We start from the raw sequence: 22,641 nt of genomic DNA, 5'->3' as shown, positions 1-22,641 counted from the left end.
CATGCTTAGAGCAATAAGGAGCATCTAGAAGCTTTATGCACACAAATGATAGTAATAAAAAAATGGAAAGCGGTAAAAATGGAATAACAAGAATATTTTTGTGCGTCTAAACTGCAAAACAATAGCTTTCAAGACAGCCCATTCCATGCACAACCTACCAAGGGCTAGATTATGAGGTGGAGCGATATTTATCACTTCAGCTTGCATACTAACTCCGCTAGAAGTAAGCTTTTTACACACGTATTTTAAGTTGAAAGTAAAAAAAATGTACTGTGCGCTAACCAGACAAGCGCAAAAAGCCGCAGTTAGACTATTGCAACTGCATTAACGTATTCCTCCATAGACTTCAATGGAGCGGGAAAACTGGGAAGTCACGCAACTCCGATTGCGTTTAACCATGTTTGCTTAAACTACATGAAAAATTAATATGTTACATTCAAATATTCTTCACATAGCAAAATATTTTCTATTTATTCATAAATATATATATATATACACAATATATATATATATATATATATATATATATATATGTATATATATATATATATATATACACAGGTGGCCCTCGTTTTACAACGGTTCAATTTACACCGTTTCAGAATAACAACCTTTTTTTCCAGTCTATTGAAAAGCATTGAGAAACAGTGCATTTATTAAAATAGCCAGTAGGTGGAGCTGTCCGCTTGTGTTGCAGCAAAGCCAAGAAAGCTGAAATTAATCAGTTTAACCAGACCTGAGCTATCGAGCAGATTTCAAAGGAACAAGATCTTCCTGTCTATAAATCAGTCCAGATTGGAATGCATAGAAAGAACTGTTTGCAGAAAAATGCAAGTGAAGTCTGTGTTGTGTGATTATTTTATTAGGTTTATGATGCTGTTTAGCAAATGTTTTGTTCATTTAACTTAGTTTAATTATATATTCTGTGTTGTTTGATTATTTTATTAGGTTTATAATGCTGTTTAGCATTTAAAGTCTTCATTTCAAAGCTTTAAAAATAATGTATTAGGTGTTACTTATGACAATTTTGAGAGGGGCCTGGAACCTAACTCCCTCACTTCCCATTGACTTACATTATAAACTGGGTTTCAATTTACAACGGTTTCGATTTACAACCATTCCTTCTGGAACCTAACCCCGGCGTAAACTGAGGGCTACCTATATATATATATATATATATATATATATATATATATATATTAAAAACACACAGAGAAAGTCCAGCACTCACTTACAAACTACAAGGTCCCTTCCAAAACCTGGGTCCCTAAAACAGCCACACAATGCAAGCTCTCAATCCAACAAACTGGGAACAAGTGAAGGGTGTCTTTTGTAATCACCCTAGACATAGACAAAACATGGAAGGGGACTGCACTCTCAGTCTGGACTGGGTACACATCCCATTACCCTGCAACATGTTCAGCCCTGGGTGCTCACTGGCACTCACAGGCAGTTGTGCTGTTCCCAGAGTCACAAGCAGTTAGCCCCAGGCAGGCCTGGGTGAAAGGCCCATAGGGAAAATTGCAAAACAAATTAATATAACACATAAAGAAAGTCCAGCACTCACTTACAAGCTTTTAAGCTAAGATTAAAAGCAAAAATGGAAGGGTTAGTTACCGCATTTGGCCAAATGGGACAAGCCCAGGAACATCGTCAAGGTCCCTTCCAAAACCTAGGTCCCTAAAACAGCCACAAGCTCTCAAGCCAACAGACTGGGAACAAGTGAAGGGTGCACAGGCTCATGTGCCAGTGAGCACCCAGGGCTGAGCATGTTGCAGGGTCATGGGATGTGTACCCATTTCAGTTTGTTGGATTAAGAGCTTGCATTATGTGGCTGTTTTAGGGACCCAGGTTTTGGAAGGGACCTTGACGAGGTACCTGGGCTTGTGCCTATGGGAGCCTTGTTTTGATGCAGTCAGAAGGGTGTAAGTAGCACAGTAATAGCAGTAATATTAAATATATATGTGTATGCTGATATACATATATATTTATGTGTTAATATGTGTATATACACATATTAATACATAAAATATATACATGTAGATAATCATATATATATATATATATATATATATATTTACATTGCGGTCTACGGGAACACACAGTTCCCATGAACCGCAATTTAAAGGCTCATTTCAGTGCCGTTTTTTTTTTTCTAACACCCCACTCCCACCAACTTTAAAGCCACAAAACTGCCTAGTGCAGTTTTGTTTTATAAAAAAAAGCTAGATTTTAATAAAAAAAAACTATGCTGCCCTCTATTTTGAGACAATTTGGGGCACTTTTAGAAAATTAACCAGAGACTTGATCTCTGCTTAATTTTCGGATTGATAATTGCTACTGCGAGCTTGGGGTAGCAATAACCAGCCACTTGTAAAGGCTGGTTAATTATTGTGCGCCTGCAAACGGGCAAATTTGACCATTTGCGGGAGCACGATAATTTAGTGCTCCACTTGTAATCTAGCCCAAACTGTTTCTTTCTTGGGAACAGCAGATTTCTCTACGAACTGAAAAATTATTAAAAGCATAAGAGTTTAATGGTGAGTAGTGCAAAAATTGTATGCTCTATCAAAATACAGCACATCATTTTTACTCTACTACGCCCCTTTAAACATTTCAAATTACACAAGTGATTCTGCTGCACGGATGCTAACTGTTTGATAAGGGCAAGTTTTAGAAAATGAAAACAAACCTTTACAAGCTTAATAAGAAAAATTAGCTGATTTATTCAGGAAAGGAAAAAAAAGGTTTGTTTTTAATATACATGTTAAAACATTAATAAATCGATACCTTTCCCTCACTTCCTGGCATAACAAAATACATACATCTCTCACCACAAAAGTCTGGGGTTCAACGTTTGTGGTTTTAAAGAAAAATGCAATGAGGGAGTGTCAGGGTGATTGATTTAGAAGTGGTGGAGAGGAAAAAAGAAGCAGTTTTTGCTTCTTGAATATGTGGAGCAGGCGTCGCTTATGCGAAAATGACCTTTCAATAATAACCAATACGAACAAACCAAATTGTCATTATTAGGTAACATTTAGGGTTGCCATTTTGCCGCTTTAAAGGGACATGAACCCTACATTTTTCCGTTCATGATTAAAAAGAGCATGCGATTTTAAACAGCTTTCCAATTTACTTTAGTCTAATTTGCTTCATTCTCTTGATAGCCTCTGTTGAAATGCAAATCTAGATAGGCTCAGTAGCTGTTGATTGGTGGCTGCACATAGAAACCTCATGTTATTGGCTCACCCATGTGCATTGCTATTTCTTCAACAATGGATATCTAAAGAATGAAGCAAATTAAATAATAGAAGTAAATTGGAAAGTTGTTTAAAACCATATTCTCTATCTGAATCATGAAAGAAAAATGATGGGTTTCATGTCCCTTTAAGGGGAACACATGAAAAATACATATGTCAGGGTTCTTATAATGGAACATTATTCAAACATTTCTTTAAACAGCCCCTGACATTTGCATTTTTCATAAGTGTTTTCAATTAAAGCGGTAATATGGCAACCCTAAATAGATACAAATCTTAACTTTATAAACCTGTTTTTCAGTGTTCTCTATCTTATGGTCGTATTCACGCAATGCTTGTTGTTTGCTGAACGTTGTGAATATCTTCTTTATAGCTCTGGTTGGAAAGGAACTGTAAATGTAACTTACAGCTTTGAGAATGTTTTCTTAAATGCTGAGTGGTTTTAACCTCCTGCGAAACCACAAGGGTTGATTTTAAACACAGCTGAAGGCAACAGGAAGTAAAATTGTGACACCAAAATGTTTATTGTAGCAACACGTTATTTTACCAGAATGCAAAAAATACAAAGAATCCTAAATCTTAAATTGAGTGCACAACTACCCTAGAATGGTTACTACTCCTATGTTATTGCTTTTTATCCTGTTCCTGCAGCTCATTTAAAATCTGCTCTCCTATTTTAATAGCTTAAAGGACCAGTAAATACAGTAGATTTGCATAATCAACAAATGAATGATAAAAATACAATGCAATAGCACTTAGTCTGAACTTAAAATGAGTAGTAGATTTTTTTTTTATAACAAATTTCAAAGTTATATCTATTTCCACTCCCCCCTGTATCATGTGACAGCCATCAGCCAATCACAAATACATATGCGTATATTCTGTGAATACCACATACACATATATACAACATACACACAGCACATACATGCACACAACATACACACAGCATATACACATACATGCAGACATACAACATACACACATCACATACATGCAGACACACAAAATAAACAAATCATATACACATACATGCAGACATACAACATACACACAGCACATACATGCAGACACACAAAATAAACACATCATATACACATACATGCAGACATACAACATACACACAGCACATACATGCAGACAACATACACACAGCATATACACATACATGCAGACATACAACATACACACATCACATACATGCAGACACACAAAATAAACACATCATATACACATACATGCAGACATACAACATACACACAGCACATACATGCAGACACACAAAATAAACACATCATATACACATACATGCAGACATAAAACATACACACAGCACATACATGCAGACATACAATATACACACAGCACATACATGCAGACACACAAAATAAACACATCATATACACATACATGCAGACATACAACATACACACAGCACACAACATACACACAGCAAATACATGCAGACACACAAGATAAACACATCATATACACATACATGCAGACATACACACAGCACATACATGCAGACACACAAAATAAACACATCATATACACATACATGCAGACATATAACATACACACAGCACATACATGCAGGCACACACAATAAACACATCATATACACATACATGCAGACATACAACATACACACAGCACATACATGCAGACACACAACATACACACAGTACATACATGCAGACACACAAAATAAACACATCATATACACATACATACAGACATACAACATACACACAGCAAATACATGCAGACATACAAAATACATACAGCACATACATGCAGACATACAAAATACGCACAGCACATACATGCAGACATACAAAAACACAATTTATGCTTACCTGATAAATTTATTTCTCTTGTGGTGTATCCAGTCCACGGATCATCCATTACTTGTGGGATATTCTCATTCCCAACAGGAAGTTGCAAGAGGATACCCACAGTAGAGCTGTTATATAGCTCCTCCCCTCACTACCATATCCAGTCATTCGACCGAAAACAAGCAGAGAAAGGAGAAACCATAGGGTGCAGTGGTGACTGTAGTTTAAATTTAAAAATGACCTGCCTTAAAATGACAGGGCGGGCCGTGGACTGGATACACCACAAGAGAAATAAATTTATCAGGTAAGCATAAATTGTGTTTTCTCTTGTAAGGTGTATCCAGTCCACGGATCATCCATTACTTGTGGGATACCAATACCTAAGCTAAAGTACACGGATGAAGGGAGGGACAAGGCAGGTACTTAAATGGAAGGTACCACTGCCTGTAAAACCTTTCTCCCAAAAATAGCTTCCGAAGAAGCAAAAAGTATCAAATTTGTAGAATTTTGAAAAAGTATGAAGCGAAGACCAAGTCGCCGCCTTGCAAATCTGTTCAACAGACGCCTCATTTTTAAAGGCCCAAGTGGAAGCCACAGCTCTAGTGGAATGAGCTGTAATCCTTTCAGGAGGCTGCTGTCCAGCAGTCTCATAGGCTAAGCGGATTATACTTCTTAGCCAAAAAGAAAGAGAGGTTGCCGAAGCCTTTTGACCTCTCCTCTGTCCAGAGTAAACAACAAACAAAGCAGATGTTTGTCGAAAATCTTTAGTAGCTTGTAAGTAAAACTTTAAAGTACGAACCACGTCCAGATTATGTAATAGACGTTCCTTCTTTGAAGATGGATTAGGACACAAGGATGGAACAACAATCTCTTGATTGATATTCTTGTAAGATACCACCTTAGGTAAAAACCCAGGTTTGGTACGCAGGACTACCTTATCCTTATGGAAAATCAGATAAGGAGAATCACATTGTAAGGCAGATAACTCAGAGACTCTGCGAGCCGAGGAAATAGCTACCAAAAAAGAACTTTCCAAGATAAAAGTTTGATATCTATGGAATGAAGAGGTTCAAATGGAACTCCTTGAAGAACCTTAAGAACCAAATTTAAGCTCCATGGCGGAGCGACAGGTTTAAACACAGGCTTGATTCTAACTAAAGCATGACAAAATGGCTGAACGTCTGGAACATCTGCCAGACGCTTGTGCAAAAGAATAGACATAGCAGAAATCTGTCCCTTTAAGGAACTAGCTTACAATCCTTTTTCCAAACCTTCTTGGAGAAAGGATAATATCCTGGGAATCCTGACTTTACTCCATGAGTAACCCTTGGATTCACACCAATAAAGATATTTACGCCATATTTTATGATAAATTTTCCTGGTGACAGGCTTTCGTGCCTGTATTAAGGTATCAATGACTGACTCGGAGAAGCCACGCTTTGATAAAATCAAGCGTTCAATCTCCATGCAGTCAGTCTCAGAGAAATTAGATTTGGATGGTGGAAAGCACCCTGAAGTAGAAGGTCCTGTCTCAGAGGCAGAGTCCATGGTGGAAAGGATGACATGTCCACTAGATCTGCATACCAGGTCCTGCGTGGCCACGCAGGCGCTATTAAAATCACTGATGTTCTCTCCTGCTTGATCTTGGCAATCAGTCGAGGGAGCAGAGGAAACGGTGGAAACACATAAGCCAGGTTGAAAGACCAGGGCGCTGCAAGAGCATCTATCAGCGTCGCCTTGGGGTCCCTGGACCTGGATCCGTAACAAGGAAGCTTGGCGTTCTGTTGAGACGCCATGAGATCCAGTTCTGGTTTGCCCCAACGATGAATCACTTGTGCAAACACCTCCGGATGGAGTTCCCACTCCTCCGGATGAAAAGTCTGACGACTTAGAAAATCCGCCTCCCAGTTCTCTACACCTGGGATATGGATAGCTGATAGGTGGCAAGAGTGAATCTCTGCCCAGCGAATTATCTTTGAGACTTCTAAAATCGCTAGGGAACTTCTTGTTCCCCCTTGATGGTTGATGTAAGCCACAATCGTGATGTTGTCCGACAGAAATCTGATGTACCTCAGAGTTGCTAACTGAGGCCAAGCCTGAAGAGCATTGAATATCGCTCTCAGTTCCAGAATATTTATTGGAAGGAGTGACTCCTCCTGAGTCCATGATCCCTGAGCCTTCAGGGAGTTCCAGACTGCACCCCAACCTAGAAGGCTGGCGTCTGTCGTCACAATTGTCCAATTTGGCCTGCGAAAGGTCATACCTTTGGACAGATGGACCCGAGATAGCCACCAGAGAAGAGAATCCCTGGTCTCTTGATCCAGATTTAGTAGAGGGGACAAATCTGTGTAATCCCCGTTCCACTGACTGAGCATGCATAGTTGCAGCGGTCTGAGATGTAAGCGTGCAAACGGCACTATGTCCATTGCTGCTACCGAAGGGCGCGGAATGGAATGAAGAATACGGCAGGAATTTAGAAGCTTTGATAACCTGGACTCCGTCAGGTAAATTTTCATTTCTATAGAATCTATCAGAGTCCCTAGGAAGGAAACTCTTGTGAGTGGGGATAGAGAACTCTTTTCCTCGTTCACTTTCCACCCATGCAACCTCAGAAATGCCAGTACTATGTCCGTATGAGACTTGGCAATTTGGAAGTTTGACGCCTGTATCAGGATGTCATCTAAATAAGGGGCCACTGATATGCCCCGCGGCCTTAGGACCGCCAGAAGCAACCCTAGAACCTTCGTGAAGATTCTTGGGGCTGTAGCTAATCCAAAGGGAAGAGCTACAAACTGGTAATGCCTGTCCAGAAAGGCAAACCTGAGAAACCGATGATGATCTTTGTGTATCGGAATGTGAAGATAAGCATCCTTTAGATCCACTGTAGTCATATATTGACCCTCCTGGATCATAGGTAGGATGGTACGATTAGTTTCCATTTTGAAAGATGGAACTCTGAGGAATTTGTTTAAGATCTTTAGATCCAAAATTGGTCTGAAGGTTCCCTCTTTTTTGGGAACCACAAACAGATTTGAGAAAAAACCCTGTCCTTGTTCCTCCTTTGGAACTGGATGGATCACTCCCATAACTAGGAGGTCTCGTACACAGTGTAAGAATGCCTCTCTCTTTATCTGGTTTGCAGATAATTGTGAAAGGTGAAATCTCCCTTTTGGGGGAGAAGCTTTGAAGTCCAGAAGATATCCCTGGGATATAATTTCCAACGCCCAGGGATCCTGAACATCTCTTGCCGACGCCTGGGCGAAGAGTGAAAGTCTGCCCCCTACTAGATCCGTTACCGGATAGGGGGCCATTCCTTCATGCTGTCTTAGAGGCAGCAGCAGGTTTTTTGGCCTGCTTACCTTTGTTCCAGGTCTGGTTTGGCCTCCAGACTGTCTTGGACTGAGCAACAGTTCCCTCTTGTTTCGCATTAGAGGAAGTTGATGCCGCACCTGCCTTGAAGTTTCGAAAGGCACGAAAATTAGACTGTTTGGCCCTGGATTTGGACCTGTCCTGAGGAAGGGCATGACCTTTTCCTCCAGTGATATCAGCAATAATCTCCTTCAAACCAGGGTCTGCCCCTTGAAGGGAATGTTAAACAGCTTAGATTTTGAAGTCACGTCAGCTGACCATGATTTAAGCCATAGCGCCCTGCGCGCCTGTATAGCAAAACCAGAATTCTTAGACGTTAGTTTAGTCAAATGAACAATGGCATCAGAAACAAAAGAATTGGCTAGCTTAAGTGCTCTAAGTTTGCCAAGTATGTCATCCAATGGAGTCGCTACCTGTAAAGCCTCTTCCAGAGACTCAAACCAGAACGCCGCAGCAGCAGTGACAGGAGCAATGCATGCAAGGGGCTGTAGGATAAAACCTTGTTGAATAAACATTTTCTTAAGGTAACCTTCTAATTTTTTATCCATTGGATCTGAAAAAGCACAACTGTCCTCGACAGGGATAGTAGTACGCTTTGCTAGAGTAGAAACTGCTCCCTCCACCTTAGGGACTGTCTGCCATAAGTCCCGTGTGGTGGCGTCTATAGGAAACATTTTTCTAAAAATAGGAGGGGGAGAGAACGGCACACCTGGTCTATCCCATTCCTTAGTAATAATTTCTGTAAACCTTTTAGGTATTGGAAAAACATCAGTACACACCGGCACTGCAAAGTATTTATCCAGTCTACACAATTTCTCTGGCACTGCAATTGTGTCACAGTCATTCAGAGCAGCTAAAACCTCCTTGAGCAATACGTGGAGGTGTTCAAGCTTAAATTTAAATGTAGAAATATCAGAATCAGGTATCTTTCCTGAGTCAGAAACATCACCCACAGACTGAAGTTCTCCTTCCTCAGCTTCAGCATATTGTGAGGCAGTATCAGACATGGTTCTTAAAGCGTCAGTATGCTCTGCATTTCGTCTAACCCCAGAGCTATCTCGCTTACCTCTAAATTCAGGTAGTCTGGCTAATACCGCTGACAGTGTATTATCCATGACTGCCGCCATGTCTTGTAAAGTAAACGCTATGGGTGCCCTAGATGTACTTGGCGCCATTTGAGCGTGAGTCCCTTGAGCGGGAGTCAAAGGATCTGACACGTGGGGAGAGTTAGTCGGCATAACTTCCCCCTCGTTAGATTCCTCTGGTGATAAATTTTTTAAAGACAGAATTTGATCTTTATTGCTTAAAGTGAAATCAGTACAATTGGTACACATTCTAAGAGGGGGGTCCACCATGGCTTTTAAACATAATGAACAAGGAGTTTCCTCTATGTCAGACATGTTTGTACAGACTAGCAATGAGACTAGCAAGCTTGGAAAACACTTTAAATCAAGTTAACAAGCAAATATAAAAAACGGTACTGTGCCTTTAAGAGAAACAAATTTTGTCAAAATTTGAAAAACAGTGAAAAAAGGCAGTAAATCAAACGAAATTTTTACAGTGTATGTAATTAGCTAACAGAGCATTGCACCCACTTGCAAATGGATGATTAACCCCTTAGTTCAAAAAACGGATAAAAAAAATGACATATACGTTTTTTAACAGTCACAACCAACTGCCACAGCTCTGCTGTGGCTCCTACCTTCCCCAATAAACGACTTTAGGCCCTTTAGAGATGTCCTGTAGCATTCAGGGAACTTCTGAGGAAAACTGGATGTCTCAGTCTGTAATTTTAACTGCGCAAAAAAAGCGCTAAAATAGGCCCCTCCCACTCATACTACAACAGTGGAAAGCCTCAGGAAACTGTTTCTAGGCAAAAATAAAGCCAGCCATGTGGAAAAAAATTAGGCCCCAATAAAGTTTTATCACCAAGCATATATAAAAAACGATTAAACATGCCAGCAAACGTTTTATATAGCATTTTTATAAGGGTATTACCCCTGAGAGTAAGCATGATACCAGTCGTTATTAAATCACTGTATTCAGGCTTAACTTACATTCATCCGGTATCAGCAGCATTTTCTAGCATTTCCAATTCTAGAAAAAATTGTAACTGCACATACCTCATAGCAGAGTAAACTGCACGCCATTCTCCCGGTGAAGTTACCTCACTCCTCAGATATATGTGAGAACAGCAATGGATCTTAGTTACAACCTGCTAAGATCATAGAAAACTCAGGCAGATTCTTCTTCTATCTCTGCCTGAGATAAAATAGTACAACTCCGGTACCATTTAAAAATAACAAACTTTTGATTGAAGAAAATAAACTAACTATTTTTCACCACTCTCTCTTACTACCTCCATGCGTGTTGAGAGTTGCAAGAGAATGACTGGGTATGGTAGTGAGGGGAGGAGCTATATAACAGCTCTGCTGTGGGTGTCCTCTTGCAACTTCCTGTTGGGAATGAGAATATCCCACAAGTAATGGATGATCCGTGGACTGGATACACCTTACAAGAGAAATACACACAGCACATGCATGCAGACACACAAAATAAACATCATATACACATACATGCAGACATACAAAATACACACAGCACATACATGCAGACACACAAAATAAACACATCATATACACATACATGCAGTCATACAACATACACAACATACACACAGCAAATACATGCAGACACACAAAATAAACACATCATATACACATACATGCAGGCATACAACATACACACAGCACATACATGCAGATACACATACATGCAAATACACACATCACATACACATACTTTTCACACATTCCAAAATTCTAAAGAGTGACACTGTAATGGAGTGGACCTTGTCAGGAAATGTAAAGCACAAACAGAATGATGCAAAATAAGTTTTCACTTTTAAACAAAAGTCTTTACTTTCAGTCAGCAGTTCAAGAGTTAAAAAACACCCTTTTTGTTGTTAAACAAACAAGCAAACTGGTGAGCTAGCCAAGGTCTCAACCTTGTCCTGCATAGGTTTAATACAACCATTACCCAATATATAGCCTAAATACCGGGTTTCAGCTTTACCAATAGCACATTTAGCAGGGTTTGCTCTGAGACCTGCCTCTCTTAATGACCTCAACACCGCTGCTACCTTGTTAAGGTGATCTTCCCAGTCGATACTATAAATGACTATCGCCTAGCTTACGGGTTTTACGTTATGGGTTTAACGTGAAAAAATATAGCTATACCGCAAGCATTTTAGCCTGTAACACAACGTCAATTCCGCACTAAAAAAATGCAGTTGTTGCATGGGATTTCCATAGCGCCAGTATTACAGGTTGTGCGGTGAGGCTAAAATGCTTGCATTATAGCATATACCGACATGATCTATACTGCCATCTGAGAGTAGTAGTTATGGATTTTGTGTAACAAAAATGTTTCACAAAACTCATAACTAAACTGTTACAAAGTACACTAACACCCATAAACTACCTATTAACCCCTAAAATGAGGCCCTCCCACATCGCAAACACTATTTAAAATGTATTATTATTATTATTATCAGGTATTTGTAGAGCGCCAACAGATTCCGCAGCGCTGTAAACATAGTCGGTGTATAGGATAGCTTTTGTAGGGGTCAAGTGGGTAGAGGATCCTGCGGAGAGTTTCACTGTTGTAGTCGGCTCTTATGAAGCGATCTGTAAACAGCTGGGCCCATAGGCTTACAATCTAAGGGGTTCAAGGGGAAAGCAATGGCGATAGGAAAGGTTAGTGTTGGTTGTATGCATCCCTGAATAGTAGAGTTTTTAGGGAGTGCTTGAAGCTGTTAAAACTAGGGGAGAGTCTTATGGAGCGAGGCAGGGAATTCCACAAGATGGGGGCCAGTCTGGAGAAGTCCTGTAAACGTGAATGTGAGGAAGTAACAAGAGAGGAGGAGAGGAGGAGATCCTGAGCTGATCAAAGGGGACGGGAGGGAGAGTATCTAGAGACAAGTTCTGAGATGTAGGGGGGAGCAGTGCAGTTGAGAGCTTTATATGTCAGGGTGAGGATTTTGTGTTTAATCCTAGAGGCAAGAGGAAGCCAGTGAAGGGATTGTCAGAGAGGTGCAGCAGATGAAGAGCGGCGAGTAAGGAAGGTGAGCCTGGCAGAAGCATTCATAATGGATTGTAAAGGAGCTATGTGGCAGCTAGGTAGACCAGAGAGGACGGAATTGCAATAGTAGAGGCGGGAAAGGATGAGAGAGTGGATTAAAATCTTGGTTGTATCTTGTGTAAGGAAATGTCTAATTTTAGCAATGTTTTTAAGGTGGAAGCGGCAGGCTTTAGCCAAGGACTGAATGTGAGGAGTGAAGGAAAGATCTGAGTCAAGTGTGACCCCAAGACATCGGGCGGGCGGGGTAGGGGTAATGATGGAATTATCAACAGTTATAGAAATTTTGGGGGTGGAGACATTGGAAGAAGGGGGAAAAATAAGGAGTTCAGTTTTGGAAAGATTTAGCTTAAGGTAATGAGAGGACATCCAAGATGAGATGTGAGAAAGACAGTTAGTGACACGGGTTAGTAAGGAAGGAGGTAGGTCTGGTGCAGAGAGGTAGATTTGGGTGTCATTGGCATACAAATGGTATTGAAGCCCATGGGACTTTATTAAGGAACCTAGTGACGACGTGTAGATTGAAAAGAGAAGGGGACCAAGGACAGAGCCTTGAGGTACCCCAACAGAAAGTGGTAACGGGGCAGAGGATGCTCCGGAGAAGGCTACACTAAATGTACGGTTAGTCAGATAGGAAGAGAACCACGAGAGGGCTGTGTCACAGATGCCGAAGGATTGGAGGGTTTGGAGCAGAAGAGGGTGGTCAACAGTGTCAAAGGCTGCAGACAGGTCAAGGAGGATAAGCAGAGAGAAGTGGCCTTTGGATTTTGCTGTAAGTAGGTCATTGGTAACCTTGACAATTGCCGTCTCTGTAGAGTGATGGGAACAAAATCCAGATTGCAGTGGGTAAAGAAGAGAGTTTAGTGTAAGGAAATGGGATAGACGTGCGTAAACTAGCTTTTCGAGGAGCTTTGAGGCAAGAGGGAGTAGGGAAATAGGGCAGTAATTGGATGGGGAGGTTGGATCAAGGGAATTTTTTTTGAGGATAGGTGTGACCAGTGCATATTTTAGAGATGAGGGAAATATACCAGTGCTGAGGGAGAGGTTGAAGATGTGTGTGAGTATGGGGGTGAGGGTAGAAGAGAGGGAGGGGGGTAGCTGTGAGGGGATGGGGTCGAGGGGACAGGTAGTGAGGTGGGAGGACAGTATAAGGGCAGAAACTTCATCCTCTTACTTAACAGGGGCAAAAGAGCTGCATTTTTGGATATTTGGGTTTTGGGTGATCGTGAGCTTTTGAGGGGGTGGGAGATTGGAAGTATGTTGAGAGCTGATTTCACTTCTGATGGAGTCAATTTTGTTGTTGAAGTGGCTTGTAAAATCTTGAGCTGAGAGAGAGGTTGTGTTAGGAGGTGGGGGTGGGCGAAGAAGAGTGTTGAACATGGAGAACAGACATTTAGGGTTAGAGGAAAGAGTAGAGATGAGATTAGAAAAATAATGTTGCTTATAAAGATTAAGGGCAGAATAGTAGGAGTTCAGGATGAACTTGTAGTGAAGAAAGTCAGCTGAACTCCGAGATTTCCTCCAATGTCACTCAGCAGTACGGGAGCATCTGCGTAGGTATTGTGTCAGAGGAGTATGCCAGGGCTAGGGATGAGAGTGTGGTTTCTGAGCTAAAGTTGGAGGGGCCAGAGTGTCAATGACCGATGTAAGGGTGGAATTATACTGGCAGATAGATTGATCAGGGCAGGAAAAGGAGGTGATGGATGAGAGGAGAGGTTTGAGAGAGCTAGCGAGCTGATGCAGATCTAGTGACTTAGTGCTTCTGTGAAGTTTGGTGTGAGAGGTAGAGGGAGGGGGAGTTGTAGGTAGGGAAGTGATGTTGCAAGTTAGGAGATGATGGTCAGAGAGAGGAAAAGGGGAGTTTGTTAAATTTGAAAGAGTGCATCGATAGGTGAAAATCAGATCAAGGGAATGACCATCTTTGTGAGTGGGAGAGTCGGTCCATTGTGACAGGCCGAAAGAGGAAGTCAGTTGAAGAAGTTGTATTGCAGAGGAGGCATTGGGATTGTCAAGAGGGATGTTAAAGTCGCCAAGAATGAGGGCAGGGGTGTCTGAGGAAAGGAAATAAGGAAGCCAGGCAGCAAAGTGATCTAAAAATTGAGTTGGGGAGCCAGGGGGGCGGTATATGACTGCAACACGTATAGAGAGGGGAGAGAATAACCGAATCATGTGTGCTTCAAATGAAGAAAATGTGAGTGAAGAGAAGGGCTGTATTTGTTGGAAGGTGCAACGAGAGGAAAGTAGAATGCCGACACCACCTCCTTGTCTATTGCCAGACCTAGGAGTGTGGCTAAAATGGAGACCCCCATGTGACAGTGCAGCAGTGGATGCTGTGTCTGAAGCAGAGAGCCAGGTTTCTGTAAGAGCCAGAAGGTTAAGAGAGTGGGAGATAAAGAGATCATGGATAAAAGTGAGCTTGTTGCAAACAGAGCGAGAGTTCCAGAGTGCACAAGTGAAGGGGGAGGGGTTTTTAGATGTAAGAGGAATGCGATTAAGGTTACCAGAGTTTAGTTTATGAAGTCTATTGAAAGGCACACAAGGATGTGAAAGGCTAGGAGGTTGTGAGGGACCAGGATTAGGGGAGATGTCGCCAGCAGCTAGTATGAGCAAGAGGGAGAGTGACATGAGATGAGAAGCAGATTTGCAGTAATGAGACTGTTGTTTGGCTGAAGTGCAGGGGGGAGAGAGAGTGTTTAGGAATAGATAAGGTATTAACCCCTAATCTGCCGCCCGCCCACATCCCCGCCACTATAAAGTTATTAACCCCTATTCCACCGCTCCCCGACACCGCCGCCACTAACTAAACCTATTAACCCCTAAACCGCCAGCCCCTCACATCGCCACTACTAAATAAACCTATTAACCTCTAAACCGCCAGCCCCCCAAATCGCCACTAATAAATTAAACTATTAACCCCTAAACCTATCACCCCCAAACTTTATATTAAAATTACAATATCCCTATCTCAAAATAAATAAAAACTTACCTGTGAAATTAAAAAACAAACGAAATTTAAACTAACAATTAACCTAACATAACTATTATACTAAACTATTATACTAAAATTAAAATAACTACCCATTAAAAAAACTAAACTTACACATTAAAAAAACCTAACATTACTAAAAAAAATTAAGTCTAAAATTACAAAAAATAAAAAACATAATTTATGCTTACCTGAAAAATTTATTTATTTACGGATATGGTGAGTCCACAACGTCATCAATTACTAGTGGGAATATCAATCCTGGCCAGCAGGAGGCTGCTAAGAGCACCACAACAAAGCTGTTAAATACCACTCCCCTTCCCATAATCCCCAGTCATTCGACCGAAGGGAAATGGAAAAAGGAATAATACAAAGGTGTAGAGGTGCCTGAGGTTTAGTCAAAAATAACTGTCTTAAATATAAGGGTGGGGTCATGGACTCACCATATCCGGAAATAAATAAATTTATCATATAAGCATAAATTATGTTTTCTTTCCTAAGATATGGTGAGTCCACGACATCATCAATTGCTAATGGGAACCAATATCCAAGCTAGAGGACACAGATGACTAGGGAAGAAAAAAGACAGGTGGACCTAAACAGAAGGCACCACCGCTTGAATAACCTTCCTTCCAAAAGAAGCCTCAGCTGAGGCAAAAGTATCAAATTTATATAATTTTGAAAAAGTGTGCAGAGAAGACCAAGTTGCAACCTTGCAAATCTGTTCCACAGAAGCTTCATTTTTGAAAGCCCAAGAAGATGAGACAGCCCTAGTGGAATGAGCTGTAACTCTCTCAGGAGGCTTCTGTCCAGCAGTCTCATAAGCAAAACGAATCATACTTCTCAACCAAAAGGAAAGAGAAGTAGCAGTAGCCTTCTGACCCTTACGCTTTCCAGAGAAACAAACAAAATGGGCAGAAGACTGGCGAAAATCCTTAGTCGCCTATAAATAGAATTTTAAAGCATACACTACATCCAAGTTGTGCAACAGACGCTCCTTATGAGAAGAAGGATTGGGACAGAGAGAAGGAACAACAATTTCCTGATTAATATTCCTAACCGAAACCACTTTAGGAAGAAAACCCAACCTAGTACGTAGGACCACCTTATCTGCATGAAAGATAAACTAAGGACAATCATACTGCAAAACCGAGAGTTACGAAACTCTCCTCGAAGAAGAAAAGGTAACAAGAAACAAAACCTTCCAAGATAACAATCATATATATTTTTTTTTTAAACTTTTATTTTTCAGTCGAAGTTACCAAGAATACATACATTGCTTCAATCAGTGTTTACATTGGTTTACATACATATCTTCACATAGACAGTTAAATTTAACAGTGTCTCTGGACTCTCAAGGAATTATTAGTCTCACCAGAACCTAAACTGATCCTACCAGTGAGATTTAGACAAATAATGACTCTTGAGTTTATCTTGGCAACTTCATTTTCCACTTTTTCCTTAACCCTCCCTAACTATCCTTCTCTCCTTTTTCTCCCTCCAAACAGCACTCCTCATATTGAGGAAACGTGTATCCTTCTCATAACCTATAGATTACATAATGGTAAATAACAAAATTCTAACAATTTGCTCTCTAGTAGAACTGGTATTAGGCGGTTCTTATGTAAAGAACCTATCGTCACCTTTCTCCCGCAGTCTCAACCTCCCCAGGACAGATCATGACAGTGTGTGTGTTAATTTGTGGCTCTACTTGTGTCTCCACTCCCTTGGTAAATGTTGCTCCACTTCCCTCTAAGGCATTCCTCGAGCAAAAATTCTGTGTCCTTTATGGGGTATAGGAGTTGCCTCTGTAAAGATGGTTTTAATGTCTCGATGTATGTACCCCATTTTTTCATCAGTGACCTGGTTCTACCCTGTGTGTCTTGCATAGCATCCGCTATTTCATAGGTTACCTGTTTGAGTATCGTAGCTTTGAGTTGTGTAAGAGTGGGGGCCTCTGGGCTAAGCCACTTGTGAAAGATGAGCTTTCTAGCCTGTAGTAAGAGGTCACTAACTAGCCGTCCATGGGATCTCGACTCTTGCTCCGAGGAATGCAAGAACACTATCAGTTTAGGAGACATCTCTATGTTTATATGTAGTGTGGTGTTCAACCAGTGCGCTATCATACCCCAGAATCTAGTTATTTTCGGGCAGGCCCAAATCAGGTGTAACAGGTCTGCGTTTGGGAATTGGCATTTGTGACATGTACCTTCGGTTTCTGGTCTCCATTTTTTATAGACCTTTGGAGAGATATACGCCGTCTGTAGTAGTCTGATGTGAGACTCACGGCTGATCGCCGACAGGGACGCTCTTCTCGACAGAGATATGCTCTTTTGGGCGAGATCTGTTGTTATATCAGTGTCAAGTATGTTCGTCCAAGTGTCACTAATGTGTGTTAGTGTCGAATCATTAGTTACCTTCATATGAAGCTTGTATATGTGGGATATAGAAGTCACCCCCTGTTCGGTCTTGTGAAGCAATCTGTTTATGCCTAAGTTTTGATCTACGACACTCTCTTTTTTAATCAGCTCTTTGGCGTAGTGCCTAGCCTGTAGATATGCAAAGTGGTGTGAGTTTGGTAGATGGAACTGATTCTGCAGATCCTGAAATGTCTTAACCGTGGCGTCTAGTTTGTTTAACATGTGTGATATGGATGTCAGTCCCCTAGCCTTCCAGCCCCCAAACACCCCAGAATCGATACCTGCCGGGAACTCCGGGTTCCCTTTTAGAGGGAGAAATCTTGTAAAGTGGTGGTCAAATTTGAGGGCTCTGCACAGCTTCCACCATGCTCTCAGGGGTTGAAGTATCAACGGATAATCTTTGAGGGACTTTTCAGCTTGTGCTGGGGACATGTGTGGGATCGCCTGCAGTGACCAAGGGTATGTCCCCTGTTCCTCTAGTTTGGGTATTGTGAAGTTCTGTCTCTCGGTCAACCAGTCTGCCACATACTTGATCTGTGCTGCACTACAGTATGCTCCTATATTGGGGAGTGCCAGTCCCCCTGAGGGGATCTCCGCCATCAGTCTACTAGCCTTTATCTTATGTTTTTTCCCTGCCCAGACAAAAGAGGTGATTGATTTGTTCAGTTTGCTCAGGTCAGACTTATGAATGTTTTCAGGTATCATCTGGAACAGGTACAAGAGTTTCGGAAATGCGACCATTTTTATGAGGCTATCCTACCTGACACTGTAAGAGGTAATCCCCCCCATCTGACCAGCATGTCCTGGATGTCTTTTATTTGGTGACGGTAATTTAGATCGTACCACTTCCCAGGATCTGTGGATAGCATGATCCCCAGGTATTTGAAGGAGTGGGTGACTTGTTTAAAGGTACACTGCAAATTTGGGTGTGTCTTTTTTTTGTAAAGCCAGACTAATTCGGACTTGTCCGTGTTTACTTTGTAACCTGAGATTAGGCCAAATTGATGTATGATGTCCATAATTTTGGGGATGTTTTTGGATGGGTTTTGTACGTACAGTATCATATCGTCTGCGAAAAGGGACAAGTGGCACTGCTCCCCACCTACCCACAACCCCTCCGTATCTGCTCTTAGTTTAATGGCAAGGGGTTCGATGGCCATATCAAAGAGGAGAGGCGACAGCGGGCACCCCTGTCTAGTTCCCCTACCCAGTTGGAAGGGAGGGGAGGCCACCCCATTAACTATGACAGACGCCTTGGGGTTGGCGTACAGTGCTCTCATCGCATGTGCGAATTGGCCTGAAATGCCGAAATTTTCAAGGGTGAGGAAGAGATGGTCCCAAAGGACCATGTCAAAGGCCTTTTCCGCATCTACTAAGAGGGCGCAGGCCTCCGGGGCGTCTCCCCTCCCCTCCTTCGATTTATTCCAAAAATGGGTGAGAATGAATTGCAATTTCCTTAAGTTTAATACTGAGGATCTACCCTTAACAAAACCCGTTTGGTCATGGTTGATCACAGAGGGGAGTGCGAATGCCAGTCTATCTGCCATTATTTTTGTGAACAGTTTATAGTCTTGATTCATCAAGGAAATTGGGCGGTAGGACTGTGGCAGTAGTGGGTCTCTATCTGTTTTGGGAATAACTGTGACATTTGCCTCTGTGAAGCGATCATTGGGTTTTATCTCTCCTGTCATAATTTTATTAAACAGTTTGGTAAGTACACCCATCACCTCTCCTCCTAACAACTTGTAAAATTCCCCTGGTAGTCCGTCTGGTCCCGGCGTTTTGTCTAGAGGCAGGGACTTTATGGCTCGCAACGTCTCCGTCTCTGTGATGGGCGCGTTTAAGAGTGTCAGGTGTTCGTCTGATACATGAGGGGTGTGTATGGAGTCCCAAAACACAGTTTGTTCTATTTTATTCACGTTCTGTCTGGAGTAGAGCGTCTGATAGTAGTCTATGAAGGCTGTGTGGATTCCCGCCGTTGTTGTGTATGTTGAGTTTTTCACCTTGATTGCCCCTATACATTTACTAGGTTTAGCTAGTTGTGCAAGTCTGGCTAGGAACCTACCCGTCTTACTACCATGTCTGTAGAATTTTGCCTGCGTAACTGTCATTTCCCTGATTGCATTTTGGTGTAGTGTCATGTCCCTAAGCTTTTTTGCTTCTATATACTTCTGTTTTGTGAGTTGGTTAGGGTGCCTCAAATATTTGTTCCTAGAGCTAATGAGCCTTCGCAGCATCTCCTCAGTTCTACTCTTTCTCTGTTTTAGTTTGCCAGCTGAGTAGGAGGTGATGACACCTCTCATTACCGCTTTACTTGTCTCCCAGAACAAAAGTGTGTCTTGCGCATGTGCGGCATTAAGTGATTCATATGCTTTCCACTCCCCCATAAGCCATCTCTTAAAATTGATGTCCCCATAGAGGTAGGATGGGAACCTCCATCTACGAGGCCCCTCTCTCGCTGGTGTCAGCCTGACTTTTAGCGTAATCGGTGCGTGATCTGATATTGTCGCTACGTCTATGTCTGCGTCTGTGATGAGTGGCCCCAAAGCATCCGTTGTCAGAAATAGGTCAATCCTGGAGAGAGTATGTTTAGCTAAAGTATGACATGTGAAGTTTTGTTCTTCTGGGTGTCTGTCTCTCCAGATATCTGTCAGTTTCAGTGAGTGTTTGAATTTGGAGAGGATTTGTGAATCTCTTCTAGCGTTGTGGTGTTGTGGTCGTTGGGAAGTGTGCTTACTGGGATCCCTGTATCTGTCCGCTGGTGTCTGGGGTGCTATGTTGAAGTCCCCTCCCAGTATCAGGGGAGCATCCGCAAATCTCAGTATCTCCCTATGGAAGTCTATCCAAAAGTCTTTCTTGTTAGTGTGGGGACCATATACTCCCCCAATCGCTACCTCTTTGTTCCCTATTCTAAGCTTTATGAGGACATATCTGCCCTGTGTGTCCACTAGTTGTTTGTCGATATGGTAGTCTAGATTTTTCCTAAAAAGAATTGCTACCCCTCTGGCCCGCTTTTCCCCATATGTAGTGTGAATGACTTCTCCTACCCAGCCCTGTTTTAGTTTCTGGTGTTCTATACTTGATAAGTGTGTCTCCTCCAGTATTGCTATATCTGTGTGATGGTTTTTAAGGTATTTGAGAATGGCTTTCCGTTTTATAGGTGAGGTGATACCCCCCACATTCCATGAGACAATTTTCATGATTAACTATGATAGTGTGATGCTTAGCTATAGATGATATGTGGTGAGCGTATGGTGTAGGAGATCTGTCCTGGGTACTCACGGTTAGCCAGCCGCGGGAGAAGATGATGTCCACTCAATGCTGGGTCGAGTTCTCAGATATATCTTGACAGATCTATACACGAAAGAGAAAGTCAACAGTTCAAAACCATGCCCTGTCTAGTAAACGTTATTTCAATCAGTTGTTAGAACAGATCACAGTCTAAATTGAAATCTAATATTTCTAAGTCTTGTTGGTAAAATATAGCACAAAAACAATTAAACAAATAAACTCTACAAAGCCCCAACAGCCCCCCCCCCCAACTTGAAAAGAACAGTTAGGTAGTGGAATAAACCACTCAGAGTCTCTAACGGCCCTCCATATGGCCGAAATAGTAACTTAGGTTATACTTATAATATCGTCCGCCTGTACTGCACTTGCTGGATTTAGGTCTCTTCTTCTTCTTCCTGATGCGGTCTCCGTGATGTCCCTGCAGCATTCCCTGATCTCTCCAGGAATATCTGGAGATGTTTGGGTGTGTCAAAAAACTGAGGGCCTTGGGCTGTTTGTAGTCGCAGTCGAGCTGGGTATAAGAGAGTCACCGACTCCCCGCGGGCAATCAAATCTCTGCAATATGGTGAGAATTCCCTCCTTTTCTTAGCAACTTCTGCCGAGTAGTCTTGGAAAATATATATTTTCTTTCCTTCATACAGGAGAGACGGTGTCTGTCTATAAGCCCTAATCAGCATCATTTTGTCTTTGAAATTTAAGTAGCGCACCATGATTTGTCTCGGGCCTTGATTAGAGGTTCCTTCCCGTTGAGGGGCTCCTATTCTGTGCGCCCTTTCTGCTACACATGGTATACTGGAGGCAGGAAATTTAAGCAGGTCAGGGAGAGTGTTTTCAACAAAGTCCATTAGCGCTTTAGGTGGGACAGACTGTGGGACCCCTACAATACGAATGTTATTTCGTCGTGAACGATTTTCCAAATCGTCCAGTTTAGTTAGCAGCATTTTATTTTGTTTCTGTAGCGTGGAGAGCGCTGATGAGGCTTCCCTGTGTCTTTCCTCTCCCTCCGCCACTCTCTGCTCCACATTCTGTAATCGAGATGAGAAGGCCTTGAAATCTGTGGAAAGCGTGTCTACCCCTGTTTACAGTTGTTCAATTTTTGGCAGGAACAATGCTGAGAGTTGAGCAACTATAGGGTGTGTGTCTTGAGAGAGTTCTGAAGTATCTCCTTGTGTTTGCAGGTCTCCCTGAGTCTCAGTCTGGTGCTTTTGGCGTCTATCCGGTTGTTTCTGTCTCCCTGCCATTTTATCAGTCTTTTTATTGTAAGGTGGGAAATACTTTTGCATACAAGCAGCTCCTAGGATTGAGATGTAGTACAGAGAATATAGCGACCTTCA

General features: G+C 41.9%; 1 protein-coding gene across 1 annotated transcript in view; it reads left to right on the top strand.

Annotated features, from left to right (window-relative positions):
- Positions 1 to 22,641, top strand: part of BIN2 (bridging integrator 2) — a 151,478-nt gene that overhangs the window by 871 nt on the left and 127,966 nt on the right. The gene's annotated exons all lie outside the window — the stretch shown is intronic.

This window comes from Bombina bombina, chromosome 3 (genome assembly GCF_027579735.1).
Source record: "Bombina bombina isolate aBomBom1 chromosome 3, aBomBom1.pri, whole genome shotgun sequence".
In the NCBI taxonomy this organism is placed as follows: Eukaryota; Metazoa; Chordata; class Amphibia; order Anura; family Bombinatoridae; genus Bombina; species Bombina bombina.
Note: the sequence above shows the minus strand (reverse complement) of the source record. Positions and strands in the feature narration are given on the sequence as shown.